The sequence below is a fragment of the Pseudorca crassidens genome, chromosome 9 (genome assembly GCF_039906515.1).
Source record: "Pseudorca crassidens isolate mPseCra1 chromosome 9, mPseCra1.hap1, whole genome shotgun sequence".
NCBI classification, from domain to species: domain Eukaryota; kingdom Metazoa; phylum Chordata; class Mammalia; order Artiodactyla; family Delphinidae; genus Pseudorca; species Pseudorca crassidens.
In genome coordinates this window covers 18,794,178-18,809,541 of record NC_090304.1, presented here as the reverse complement: position 1 = coordinate 18,809,541, position 15,364 = coordinate 18,794,178, and the positions used below count along the sequence as shown (strand labels likewise).

Here is a 15,364-nt window from a genome sequence, read left to right as displayed (position 1 = left end):
TCCGTTTTTCTTTCTCAAGATTGCTTTGGCTATTTGGGGTCTTTGTTGCTTCCATACAAATTGTGAAATTTTTTGTTCTAGTTCTGTGAAAAATGCCTTTGGTAGTTTGATAGGGATTGCATTGAATCTGTAGATTGCTTTGGGTAGTAGAGTCATTTTCACAGTGTTGATTCTTCCAATCCAAGAACATGGTATATCTCTCCATCTGTTTGTATCATCTTTAATTTCTTTCATCAGTGCCTTACAGTTTTCTGCATACAGTTCTTTTGTCTCCTTAGGTAGGTTTGTTCCTAGGTATTTTATTCTTTTTGTTGCAAAGGTAAATGGGAGTGTTTCCTAATTTCTCTTTCAGATTTTTCATCATTAGTGTATAGGAATGCAAGAGACTTCTGTGCATTAACTTTGTATCCTGCTACTTTACCAAACTCATTGATTAGCTCTAGTAGTTTTCTGGTAGCATGTTTAGGATTCTCTATGTATAGTATCATGTCATCTGCAAACAGTGACAGATTTATTTCTTATTTTCTGATTTGGATTCCATTTATTTCTTTCTCGTCTCTGATTGCTGTGGTTAAAACTTCCAAAACTATGCTGAATAATAGTGGTGAGAGTGGACAACCTTGTCTTGTTCCTGGTCTTACAGGTAATGGTTTCAGTGTTTCACCACTGAGAATGATGTTGGCTGTGTAGAATCCTTGCATTCCTGGGATAAACCCCACTTGATCATGGTGTATGATCCTTTCAATGTGCTGTTGGATTCTGTTTGCTAGTATGTTGTTGAGGTTTTTTCCATCTATGTTCATCAGTGATATTGGCCTGTAGTTTTCTTTCTTTGTGACATCTTTGTCTGGTTTTGGTATCAGGGTGATGGTGGTCTCATAGAATGCGTTTGGGAGTATTTAGAGTAATTCTTTTTTTTTTTTTTGCGGTATGCGGGCCTCTCACTGTTGTGGCCTCTCCCGTTGCGGAGCGCAGGCTCCGGACGCGCAGGCTCAGCGGCCATGACTCACGGGCCCAGCCGCTCCGCGGCATGTGGGATCTTCCCGGACCGGGACATGAATCCGTGTCCCCTGCATCGGCAGGCAGACCCTCAACCACTGCGCCAACAGGGAAGCCCTAGAGTAATTCTTAAGTCTCTGTTGGTTCCTGAAACGGTTTTTAAGAGATTTTCTATTTTCTCTTGTGTGCATTTATTGGATGCATTTAAAGAACCTGGAAGAGAATTTTATTTTCTTGGAAATAATTTAAACAATAGTTATTCTTTTATCAAGTGGTTACAAGCAATGTTTTTGTGTTTATGTATGTATGTGTACATATAATATATGTATGGATAAATATTTCTAATTGTTGAAATAACGTGATTACAAATACAAAACACATATATCATGATTCATTCAGCATAGGGTTTTAAAAAAATTATTACTTTAATGATTTGAAATGGTTTATAAAAGGCTATCCAATTATATACTCACATTTTTATTTTAGGTGCAAAATATTTCATCAAAGGTAATACTAATGTGGTCAGAGCAATGCTAGAGGACCCTTCAATATTTAAAGCTATGAATTCAACTCACTAGTAAATACTGACTAGTAAACACTTTGTTAAGAGTTGTGGGGGCTAAGGAAATACCAGGTTAATTGTCCTGAGCTCTAGGGGCTGAGGCTTTGATGCAGTGATAAGGCATACACACAGTTAACGGTAATTAAGATAGATTATGATATAGCATATAAGAGGAGTATTTGAAACATGGTTCTGTACTGAATAACAGAGAAAGGAGCTATTTTGTTTAGTTATTTTGGTAAGATTAATTTAAGCAGTGCTTAAAGCGAAATTTTAACACTCAGGTGGAGAGTGGGAAGTAAAAGGGTAGCTAAAATTAACTCATTTAATTATTGAGCCCCTACCATTTTAGATATTGTGCTATGCACTGGAAATACACTGTACTACAAAAATAAAAATAGCCCCTTCTTTTCTTGAATTTAACATGAATTGGCAAAGAACACTGTTCTACAAAGACTTTGAATGGGTAACAGTGTCTAAGTGGGGGGAAAAATAAGGTAACAGTGAGATGAAGGAGGCTTGTTTTGTTTTGATTTTGGTTGGTTGAATTTGTTCCAAGATAAGGGACCTAAAAGCATGATGGTTGTTTTTGCCTGTGTGGAAAGAATCAGAAAAATGGAGAAATGCAAATCAGGAAGGAATAGCTGATTTAATAAAGTTGATAAAGAAATGTAAAATGTTAGGATTAAAATCTAATATGTATAAAAAGTTATTTGGGGAAACAGGAAATAGACTATAGATAGGTACAGAGATATTTTAAGGTCTAAAGAAGAAAAATTCAGTGATGTTCATAATAGATAGCCTCATCTTTTCTAGAAAGCAAGAGGCTGTTTTATTTCAAACTGAGACAATCTGGGGAAGATTTGAGACCCAAAAGTACAGAGATTTTGAACAACCATAAATTTGCAGCAACAAGGATGGACCTGAATATCATCATACTAAGTGAAGCAAGTCATACAGAGAAAGACAAATATCGTATGATATTACTTATATGCAGAATCTAAAAAAATGATACAAACAAGCCTACTTACAAAACAAAAACAGACTCACAGACTTAAAGAATGAACTTACGGTTACCGGGAGAAGAGTCGGGAGGGGGTAGGGATAGGTTGAGATTTGGGATTGACGTGTACACACTGCTATATTTAAAATAAGATAACCAACAAGGACCTAATGTATAGCACAGAGAACTCTGCTCAATACTCTGTAATAACCTAAATGGGAAAAGAACTCGAAAAAGAATAGATACATGTATATGTATAACTGAATCACTCAGCTGTACACCTGACACTAATACAGCATTAATCAACTATACTCCAATATAAAATAAATTTTTTTAAAAAAGTAAAAAACAGTCAAAATGTCCATAAACTGATTAATTGATTGATAAATGAGGATTGTTTATACAATGGAATGTTATTTGGCAATAAAAACAATGAATTACTTATATATGCTAAAACATGGATGAACCTTGAAAATGTTTAGCTAAGTGAGAGATGCTAATTACAAAAGACCACATACTGTATGATTCCAATATTATCTGGATACGTCTATTCTGAAGTATCAAGAATCAATGGAAACAAAATACACTGGTGGTCACCCAGGGCTGTGGGCAAGTGTCAACAAAGGGTTGGGATAGGGGAATAACTAATAGGTACAGGCTTTATTTTTGGGGTAGTGAAAATGTTCTAAATTTAGATTGTGGTGATGGTTGCAAAAGTATAAATATACTAAAAACCATTGAATGGTACAATTTAAATATGTGAAGTGTATGGTTTATGAATTATACCACTATAAAGTTGTTAAAAATGATCAATAACTTTTGCCCTTTAAACATCTGTCTTGTATGAAAAACAAATGTGTAAAGCAAACAAATTTATAATGTGATGAGTGCAATAAAGTGAAGGTATTTCAAAAAAAAATCCACTAGGATATATGGGCTGCTTCCCACCCAGGCAGCCAGGTAATTGCACCTCAGAGCCACAGGTGTGTGATGGTCCCATGAGACCAGAAGGAAATACAGCAGGAGACCATATGGGAAGGGGAGAAAGCTGTCCATTTGGGAAGAATTCTGAAGAGGAAGCAGGTGACATAGGCCTAAGCCAATCAATATACTGCATCTCCATGGTCACAGTGATTGGCTTAGCAATGTGCATGTGACCCACTCAGAGCCAATGAGACTTAATGACACCTGGAAATGCTCTAAGAGAGAAGGCATGATTCTCTCCTGACTGGATTTGGAGCTGAGGAGATAGAGAGTCTGGAGATACTGTCTCCTCCTAGCCAGAGTAAGGGAAAACCTGGAGCTGACTGGGGCCACCTTGGATCTCCTGACGTCTTAACTATCTCAGTGGAAGAACCTCAAGACGGAGGGAAATTGAGTCCTGATGACATTGTTTGAGCTCTGAATCCAGCCACGCCTGAAGTCAACGCGAGTCCTGGGTTTTCAGCAAGACAGTGAGCTCCCCTTGTGCCCATTAGAACTGCACTCCTATGTCTCCTGGGGTGGGAGAGATGACACAGGTGTTCCCTGAGCAAGTTCTGACATCTGATACCCTTAGGATTCCTGATATGGAGGTGGATCTGAGATAAACCCAGTTGGCCAAGGCAAGCTGCTCAGGCTCAAAAGGTCACCAGAAGTTGTCTTACAAACATCCAGACCATTCTGAATCGTGGTGACCATTCTTGACCCCAGAGTGGGAACAAACAACTTCAAGTTATGAATTTGAACTCTAAGATCAACACCAAAATACCAGCGTTTCTACTGCATATTACCTGTAGAAAACAGCACACTTTGAGAAGCATCTCCTTAAAACTAAAGTTGAAACTTTAACTTAAGATTTAGAAGAGCTTTCAGCTGGAGAAGGACAATAAATTAATTGCATTATTCCCACAATTACTAATTTAAATGTGTAAAGTGTCACTGATTTTCCCTTTAACAGAATGGGACAAAAATATATAAAACATATTCAAAAGACAAAAAAGAAAAAAAGGGATGAACGTTTTAAGTGGCCAAATTCCACTCAGGAACAGGCAGGGGCAGGCAGCCTAGAAACGTGGACCATCTATGTTATATCAGCAAACAAGCATGATCCTTGTCTGCATGGAGCAATTGATCGAGTGAAAGATACATAAAATAATCAAATAATTACACAAATACATACTAACTTGACAATTGGCAAGGTAAGTATGGCAGGACATAAAGTTGATAGAGAACAAGAGGGTTAGGGAGAATTGTCCAGTTGGCTGACGTTGTATTCAGGAAGGCAAATAAAACTAAATGTGGTGTCTGAGGGACCAGAATGACAGAGAAAGATTAAAGGAGGGTAAAGAATGGGTTCAGTAGGAATCTGGGAGCAGACGAAGTGGGAATATATGCAGCTGTGGTCAGAAAGCAGGCTTTCAAAGTTTTACTAGAAGCAGAGCAGTTATCAGAGTCAGTAATTCCCGCTAAAAATGGAATGTGTATCTTTAGAGGAGAAATCAAGCCTTTGTCACAGGTGCACACACAAACCCCTCTCACCAGTGAGAGCTTGCCCATGCCAAGGATCCAGCAATTAGCCATATTAATTCACAAACAGTCTATATACTCCAAAGCACTTTAAGTCATATATAGGACAATTTTTCTTTTTAAAACGCTGTTAATTTTGTACTCACATACATTCAGTGTGTCAGACGTTCTGGTCTGTTTGGTCCCACTCTCCCTGGGTGATCTTGCAGCCTCACAATACAGAGAACCATTTCTAGGAAAGAGATAAAATAAAAACACATTACATTTAAGGAAGTTAGAAAAGAGCCCAAGCAAAATTATTTGAAATTAAAATCTGCCTAATGGAGTAACCTACAGGGAACAATTTATATTTCCATATATTTTTCCAAGGGTACATTCATGTTACACTATGTCGTCCTCGAGGCTTTTCCCAGAATATAAAAGGCTTTTTAAAAAATGATAGTAATTATAATATTTGGTTGTGGATAAATTTCTCACTTTATCAAGTTTTTCTTTCTACTGGACTGCTGAGCAAGATTTTCCATAAAGGCAAAAAAGTGTATCTACCGCTATTTTACCCCATTCTACTTTGCATAACTCTATTCCAGTCAAATGAATTTACTCCTCATCCCTGTACATATTCTGCCTTCTTGTACCTCTATGGCATTTCTTGTGCCATCTTATCTGCCTGAAATGTCATTATTCTTTTGTCCATTCCCATTTCCTACCCAACAAACTTATAGTCATTCTTTAATACCCAGCTCAAATGTGACCTTCATTCCCTCCTGAAGCTGCCTATCAAAATTAATTTCTACTTCATCTATCTATATATATAGTCCCACAGACTGTTGATGGTCATGCATTATGAGACTGTTCCAAATTCTGTCTCCCTGCCTCTGAGCTTTAAAGGCAGAGAGAATGTTTTTATCTGTGAGTGTTTCTGCTGTTGCTGTATTATTTTTGCTGTATTCTTTTTCTTTAATCACCACCTTCCCTGTGCACACAATGGACATTCAAATATAAGGAATAATTGTTCTTTACTCTATCTTGGTGTAAATCAGACATTAGTAATGCTGTAGTCAAGGCCTTACACTACGCCAATCTGATACTCCTTTTCAATTAAAATACTTGTTATACTTGGCTTCCAAAACATCATTCTCTCCAGTTTCCTTCTTCAACGGATTACACTTTTTTTATCTCCTCTGAGGTTTTCTCCTCATTTCCCTAGCTTTGTAATAATACAATACACCACGGCTCACATCTTGAACATCTCTTATTTTCTATTAGACTAACTCCCAACCAGATCCAATCCAGGCTTAAACTTTTAAAGAGAATCCTTACATCTGGGATTGCCAAATTTCTATTTTAGTGCCGAACTCTACATGAGTGCCATACTTATAAGCAACTGTCTACTTGCTAGACCCACTGTGAGTTCTAATAGGCAATTTAAAATGAGCATATACTGAGCTTACTGTCACCACCAATTTGCTCATTCTACAGTTTCTTCTCAGAGAAACAACTTCATCCTACCATTTTCTCATTCCAAAAAAACTTGACTCCACTCTTTCTCCCATACTCCATAGCAAGTGTATTAACAAATGCCATTGGTGCTAACTTCAAAATGTATCCAAAATCTGTCTAAACTATGACTGCTTTTCTCCATCTTCACTTCTAATATGCTGGTCCAAGTCACTATAAGTTCTGTTAAGTTTTATTGCAATGGAGACCTACTTTACTCTATTCCTTCCTTTTGTCTATTGTCAAAATAGCAGCTAGGATGATTCTATTAACAGGTAAATCAGATTATGTCTTTTCTGTGCTCAAAAGCTTCCAGTAGCTTCCATCTCATTCTAATAAAAGCCCAAATCTCTAAAAAGGGTTGATGAGATCCTACACAAGTTAAGCCCATGTTAGCTCACAGACCTCTCTTCCTTTTTTTTTTAATTGAAGTATACTTGATTTACAGTGATTCAGGTATACAGCAAAGTGATTCAGTTATACATGTACATAGATATATATTTATATATATTCCTTTTCAGATTTCAGATTTACTTGAAGGAGTTTATTCTTTTGACATGAGAGAACCTAGGTTCTAGTTCCTGTTCAACTGTGTTTTGGTTATGTAACTTCATTCTAACTGAGTCTCAGATCCTTAGCTATGAAACTAGTGTAGTAACATCTTCTCAATTGCTTTCCCAAGGGAGCTGAGGTAATAAAATGGGACAATCAGTAAAATTATTATTTGAGTATCAAAAGGTATTAAGCAAGATGTGATAACTTGAATATACAACATAGTTGAGCCTTACCTCAATCCTGATACAATTATGTATTGTTACACTTCACGCATACAGCTTAGTTTCAGTGATTTTCGGAGATCTGACTTAGTTCATAAAGTCAACTTTTGCTGAACTCCGTATGAAAGTTGGATCTTTAGACTCTAAAGTAGGCTATTTTATACCACAATAACTTTTATTAACACCTAAAAATAAGTAATTTATATTTGGCTGATTTATAGAGCCAGAAAAATACATCTGGTACATGTAATATCTAACAGTTTGGGGCACTTACTGTACACAGAGTACTACCCTAAATGACTACCTGTATTATTCTATTTAATTCTCAAATAATGCTGCATGGTTGCAGCTGTAAACATCTCCATTTAAAAATGGAAAAACAGACATAGATAGATTAAGCAATTTGTACCGGGACACACAACTAGTAAGTAGTGAAATTGAGCTGTTAACCTAGGTACATTTGTGACACAAAAACTATTTTTAATTCAAAATTATTATTTTTTCTTTTTTTTCCCAATTTCCCTGAGATATAATTGACATATAACATTGTATACATTTAAAGTGTACAACATAATGATTTGATATATGTACATATTGCCACAATATATATGATTACCACAATAAATTTAGTTAACATCCATCATTTCACATTGTGGCTTTTTTTTCCTGGTGATGAGAACTTTAAAAATTGACTCTATTAGCAACTTTCAGGTGTACAATACTGTATTTTTAACTATAGTTATCATGCTGCCATCCTCAGAATACTTCATTTGGAGCCAATACAGTAGAGTTCCTAAAAGCCATTCACTTTTACACCTAAATGAAAAAGTTTAGTACCTGTAAGCCTAATAATGAGTTAAAAAACAGAGTAACTGATATTATGATAACATTCTTTAGGATCTGGCTACTTCACAGCATCTAGTTACTTGAGAGAGACTAGTTACTCTGTCTCCCTAGTAATTCACTCTTCTTTGTAATTGCCTCTGTGAACTGATTCATTGTGATGTTGGAGAGTAAGAGCAGTAATTCACTCTGTGATTATTACCAAGAGCCAATAAAATAGTTATGACAAATATCAATCTAATTGGAAGTGCCACTACTAGAGTCACTTAAAAAGAATCACGAGAATATTCTATCAGTAACGATCGTGCATTAGCGGAAGGAGGAGAAGAATGAATGAACAAGCCCGAGTCCTCCTCCAGTTATGACAGTTCGTTTCCTTTTGATAAACAACTATTCTGGCATGAAAAAAAAAAAGCCTAATCTACCTCTGACCTTTCTACATTTGGTCCAGAGCACTACAACGATTCTGAATTCTCATATAAATAAGTTCCAAGAGAAGGGTGAGGAAATCCTATAGATAATTCACTCTACTTGACAACAAACTAAGGAATAATTTTAGCATACACTTATCCCACACCAAGTAGAGACTTGATTCAAATCATTATCACTATAATAAAAATCACAGCAGTATGTAGAATATGTTGAACACACACAATGTGTTCGATATTACGGTTAGCACGTTACATGATTTATTTTGATTCTCTGTTGTACAGATTGGTTTGGAAATGCCATTGCGCAGTTTGAGCCAGGTAGGGCATCTTAGGTAGATAAACATTACATTCCCCCAAATATAATCTAAAGTGAGGCAGACTCAAGAACACTGAGGCACAAAGGATGTGATGGCCTGAGATTACATATTAATATCATATCTACAGAACTTCCACACTGCCCTCTACCGTTCTCACCAGACTACTCTGCTTCCCACAGCCCCCTTCAGTTTCTCTGTCTTACCTCAGAGAAGATAAGAGAAGGTAATTTATCCTTAAATGGAGAGAATTATTTAATTGTATGGATTTCAAGCTCGAGAAAATGCTAGTAAGACTCCATCTTGCAAATGTATATTTTAGACACAACTGGGAATGGATAAAATTCCACAGCTCTGCTGAAGGTAAGTGAGTGGATGGCCACATAGGACTGGGGCAAGTAAATATCATCCAGATATGAAAAAGATAATCATATAATTGCATAGTATTATATAAACATGCTCATGATATAATATCACATGAAAGAAGGGAATTTCAAAATGGCATATTTTCTAAATTTATGTACATACTATATGTGTCCACGTTCAAGGATGAGATAGGAAAACAGAACAGTTTTCTCATGATTTGTAGGGCATGATGTAAGACTGAGTGACACATCCATTTTGACCATTAATGTCTTTACAAAATTGTTTGTGATCTGAATTTTGAAAGTGAGATTTAATTTTAAAAAAAGGATGGCATAATGACACTTCTGAAATTCAGAGATGCTGTGGTTTTGGTGCTTACAAAAATTATCTCCTCAGAGCTTGTTATAAACGACTCTTAAGAACCACTTTCAAATTGTTATATCATTTTTGCACAACATAAATCCTAGCATACATTCCAGTTAGTAATTAACCTTAAATACTCAATTTTTCCCTTAGAGATCAACTTACTGCATGTAAAGAATGGATAATCTGAAAAATGAAAAATGCCTTTATTTATTCATTCACTCATCTATTCATTCAATACACAGTAATTAAGTGCTGACTGTTTTAGGTACTATTTTAAGAGCTGAGGATGTAACAGAAAATAAGTTAGTTTGTAACTAGTTTGGGGGCCTATAATAGGCCAGAGCTAAAAGTTAACTCTATGAAAAGGGAAAAGTCTCAAGAAAGGATCTGAAACAAATGTGTTCCCCTAGTCCTCACTGAAAAGGCTGTAAAGTGGAGAAAGTTTACAGTGTCTTATTCCTGTGTCAGCTTTCTGAGCAAATGTTTACAGGAAAAAAACTATGTCACAGAAAATAATTTAGAAATAGTTTTCCAACTATGCTCCCTTTACTCAACCACCTAGTCATCAGAACATCTGTTCCAGCAGAAGGAAAATATCATGAAGGCAGGGGCTGGTTTGCCACCAGATCTTCAGCACCAAGGACAGTACCTGTGCTGTGTCCATGATGATCCAATCAAGCGGTTCTGCCCACTCCACATTCTAGATTACCTTGTTCAAAAATGAGTCAGATTTGGTTCTCCTTTTCAAGGGCATTAGTCCAGGTGGCTAATTATAGTCGTTTATAAAGCACCTTCTATGTATCAGACATACAATACCTGCTATTATTTTAATCTCATGTTACCACAGCACCATCACTTTTTTTTAACTTGACCTCACTGTGCCTCAGTTTCCTCATCTGTAAAACTGGTAATGATGATACTTAGTTACTGGAGTTCTTGTGAGAAGTAAATTCCTAGTATAAATAAAGTTCCCCATGGAAGTGCCTAGACTCACAGTATGTAACATACAAGTATATGATAGTATACTATTACTTGAAGCTCCTGGTAACACTTTGAAATAGATGTTATTATCTCTATTTTACAGAAGAGGAAACAGATGCAGGGTAACTAGGGAATCGGACCAAAAATCCCATGGTCCATACATTGCTGAGCCACTGGTTTTAGAAATGTTTCTCCAGTCTTCTCTTCCTCCTGTCCATACCCTTGCTGACACTATTAAATCAGACCTTAACCACTTCTTGTTTAGACTTTGTCAGTAACTAGCTTCCAAGTCACCCTTTTTCTAGTTTTATATACCGTCCTTTACATTTTTTAAACTGTCTCCTTCTGACATGTTTTTTAAAAGTATTTATCATAGTACATTATTTTCCTCTGTGTTAGAAGCCAAGTGGCTCTCTATTTCCTCTAGAGGAAACTGCAAAGCTCTTAGAAGAACACTGTATGCTTTCGATTTAATAGATTATTGTTCAAATTTTATAGTCAAAACACTAGACAATTAAACTAAGATTAGATAATCCAAAAATTAGGCAGATCTGGGTTCAGGCCACTGACGATCCATTTACTAGTTGTACAATCACCTCCAAGTTGTTTTACTTCTCTGATTGTTAGTATCTCATTTGGAAAATTGGGATGATAGCATTTAAGACATAATTTTCGGTACACATAATAGACTCAGTAAATGGTATTTATTATTATCATTATCTATAGAACAAGAACAAGACAAAACATATTTAGGAGATTATACTGAAAAATTCTAAGAGAGACCCCAAGTATGAAAAATGGAGTGGAACAAAGTAAATAATTATCTGGAATCAAGCAATGACATAGGATTTTAGTTGGTGGCCAAACCAGTGTAATTTTTTGTGAAGAGAAAATTTAATGGTAAATGGAATATTTAATTATTTTTTCCTTTCTAGCATAAATAACCCAACAACAAAGAAATAATAAGTTCTACTGCTGTATGGATCAGAACAGGTTTGTAATGGATTTACCAGTAATGAATAGAAATGTTCTATATCCTTCTCCTCACTTGAAATATTAAGAAGAATTACTATGTGAATTTATAGCTCTCTAAGAATATGCTTTCCTACCAATGAATGTTCTCATATAGATTTTACACATGCTTATGTTAAATATAGGTTAACTGACAGAATATTTTGAAATGCTCAGAGTGATTAATCAAGGCTGCTTCATTTAGTGATGAGAGATATTCAGTGAGATTTCAAGATTTAAAGTTTAGTTAAATTAAGTTCATAAGCATAAAAACTCATTTGAACTCAAGAAAATATTTTGGGCCTATAGAAGCTGAATGGCAATACTCTGAAACACAAGCCTAGCATTAGTGACCATAAACTAACTCCCAGGTATCCTCACATTGATTGGCAGTGTTAGCTGAGGAGTTAACACACAGTTTTGCTTGTTTTGACCTAAATAAACGCATGTTAGATAACATCATAATTTTAGAATTCATTTATGCAAGTTCATTAAATACTCACTAAGTACCAAACAGTATACTAAGGGCTGAAAATAAAAGAATACAATGTTTTTCCTAATTTTACTGGCCTCATATTTGAAAAGTAAAATAACAAATGCAATATTTTATTCGTGCTGGTATGTGTACAGGAGAGAGAAAGGCACCCGCAGGGCTATATTTACTCAGGTCCATCAAGAAGCAGACACCAAGATGGGAATAGACATATAAGAAATTTATCGGGAAAGCCTGTGAAGGATAAAGGGGAATGATCAAGAGAAAGACTGGAGAGCCTTCAAACTATGGCAGAAGTCTGACACGTGTAAAGGAGAAGAGAAGGACAGAAGGTTGGATGGAAGATTCTGGAACTGCAGCACATTTTTAAGAAAGACTCAGCTAAGCCAATGGGCAGTCCTAGAGCTACAGTTCCCCATCAGAGGAGTCTTGTAGTTCACAAGAATGGGCCTGAGCCAGTAGCAGTCACTGGCTGGGAGCAGCCCAATGGAAGCACAGCCTAGTCGCAAAAGCCCTGGTGGATACAGAAAGCAGTGGCTAGGGCTGTCAATCAATTGTGTTTCCAGCAGCAGGCCAAGGAGCACACTTTGATGGCTGCCACCATGAAGTGGCCAATTTTGCTTGTGGTCCAGAACTTCAGAAGGGTTTTGAAAGACAGGAATAGGAATAGGAAGTCACAGGGTAGACAAAATGGGTAAACGCATTCAGGAATGCATCAAATGCAGAAAAACATAAAACAACGTGGCGAGTATGGCAGAGTTAAAGTAGTGCATTAGGCTGGAGGATGCACCCAAGGGCGTTGGCAGGCAGGGCACCAAGAAGTGAGACTAGAGAGGGAAGCAGGATTCTGACCAGGGAGAGGTTGGCAAGTTCTAAAAAGATGCTTGGCTTTACTCTCTATATAATGTGAAGTCATTGAGGGATTACTTCTGTGCACAGTCCATGTGGGGTCTACACTGCAGAAAGAGTCCTGAAGGACAGAGTGTGTTCAGATGGAGAATTCAAAGAGTAAAGGAGAGGGAGATACCAGTAATAAAGACAAGGTAGTATCACACAGACCTGGGTCCCCAAACTGGCTCCACCACTTACTAACCATGTGACCATAAGCCAGTCATTTAATGCCCAAGAGCCTGTACGACTAATTTCCTATGTTGGCAATGACACACTTAACTTACTTCACAGAGACAGAAAGATCACATGTATAAAAGGAATAGGGGCATGCTGAGGAGGTGTTGAAAGTAGACATAAACCTACATTCATACTCTGGCCTAAATGTGTGCCTATAGTTATATTTTCTGTAAAGTTCTGTAAAATTCAGTTTTCTTAATTATAAAACGGCAACAAAATCATATCTATCTCATGGAGTCACTCCTTATGAGGTGATACCAGTGAAGTCTTAGCTCACTCCTTGGGAGTAGGAAATGCTCAGTGACTAAGTGCTCATGGGTGTCAGGCATACTTGGAATGTTCTGGTCTCACAGAATCTCTGCAGGCAGCTGATTTTCTGCCCCTGAGCTTAGAGGAGCAAATTGATGCTTGAAGAGTTTAAGTGAGTGGTTCAGTGCCACACAAATCACTGTACTGGGTTACAATTATCTGTTGCCTGACTTCAAAATGCATGTTCTTAACCACGATTCTCCATTAACTCCATTCTAGTGCTAAAAACATTCTTATCATCCTGCCAAAGAAAATGAAATTTTAAGAACTCACTTGTTATTTAGAGAAGAGCTAATACCTATCCTTCTCAAACTCTTGCAAAATATAGCAGAGGGAGCAATACTCCCAAACTCATTCTATGAGGCCACCATCCCTCTGATACCAAAACCAGTCAAGGATGTCACAAAGAAAGAAAACTACAGGCCAATATCACTGATGAACATAGATGCAAAAATCCTCAACAAAATACTAGCAAACAGAATCCAACAGCACATTAAAAGGATCATACATTATGATCAAGCGGGGTTTATCCTAGGAATGCAAGGATTCTTCAATATATGCAAATCAATCAACGTGATACACCATATTAACAAATTGAAGAATACAAACCATATGATCATCTCAATAGATGCAGAGAAAGCTTTCAACAAAATTCAACACCCATTTATGATAAAAACCCTCCAGAAAGTAGGCATAGAGGGAAATTTCCTCAACATAATCAAGGCCATATATGACAAACCCACAGCCAACATCGTCCTCAATGGTGAAAAACTGAAAGCATTTCCACTAAAATAAGGAACAAGGCAAGGTTGTCCATTCTCACCACTACTATTCAACATAGTTTTGGAAGTTTTAGCCACATCAGAGACGAAAAAGAAATAAAAGGAATCCAAATTGGAAAAGAAGAAGTAAAGCTGTCACTGTTTGCAGATGACATGATACTATACATAGAGAATCCTAAAGTTGCTACCAGAAAACTACTAGAGCTAATCAATGAATTTGGTAAAGTAGCAGGGTACAAAATTAATGCACAGAAATCTCTGGCATTCTTATACACTAATGATGAAAAATCTGAAAGTGAAATTAAGAAAACACTCCCATTTACCACTGCAACAAAAAGAATAAAATATCTAGGAATAAACCTACCTAAGGAGACAAAAGACCTGTATGCAGAAAATTATAAGACACTGATGAAAGAAATTAAAGATGATACAAACAGATGGAGAGATATACCATGTTCTTGGATTGGAAGAATCAACATTGTGAAAATGACTCTACTACCCAAAGCAATCTACAGATTCAATGCAATCCCTATCAAACTACCAATGGCATTTTTCACAGAACTAGAACAAAAAAATTTCACAATTTGTATGGAAACATAAAAGACCCCGAATAGCCAAAGCAATCTTGAGAAAGAAAAATGGAGCTGGAGGAATCAGGCTCCCAGACTTCAGACTATACTACAAACCTACAGTAATTAAGACAGTATGGTACTGGCACCAAAACAGAAATATAGACCAATGGAACAGGATAGAAAGCCCATTGATAAACCCATGCACATATGGTCACCTTATCTTTGATAAAGGAGGCAAGAATATACAGTGGAGAAAAAACAGCCTCTTCAGTAAGTGGTGCTGGGAAAACTGGACAGCTACATATAAAAGAATGAAATTAGAACACTCCCTAACACCATACACAAAAATAAACTCAAAATGGATTAAAGACCTAAATGTAAGGTCAGACACCATCAAACTCTTAGAGGAAAACATAGGCAGAA

At 36.6% G+C, this 15,364-nt stretch overlaps 1 protein-coding gene across 11 annotated transcripts in view; it reads right to left on the bottom strand.

The window, feature by feature from the left end:
- The window catches only part of LRRC4C (leucine rich repeat containing 4C), a 1,215,723-nt gene that overhangs the window by 709,275 nt on the left and 491,084 nt on the right, over positions 1–15,364 (bottom strand). For 9 of the 11 annotated variants that reach the window (XR_010946072.1, XM_067749351.1, XM_067749352.1 and 6 more), the window contains one exon: positions 5,223–5,304. The gene's annotated coding sequence lies outside the window, so the exon portion shown is untranslated. Of the gene's footprint in view, positions 1–5,218; positions 5,305–15,364 lie in introns of all 11 variants that reach the window. The other 2 variants (XM_067749347.1, XM_067749356.1) reach the window with 1 other exon arrangement.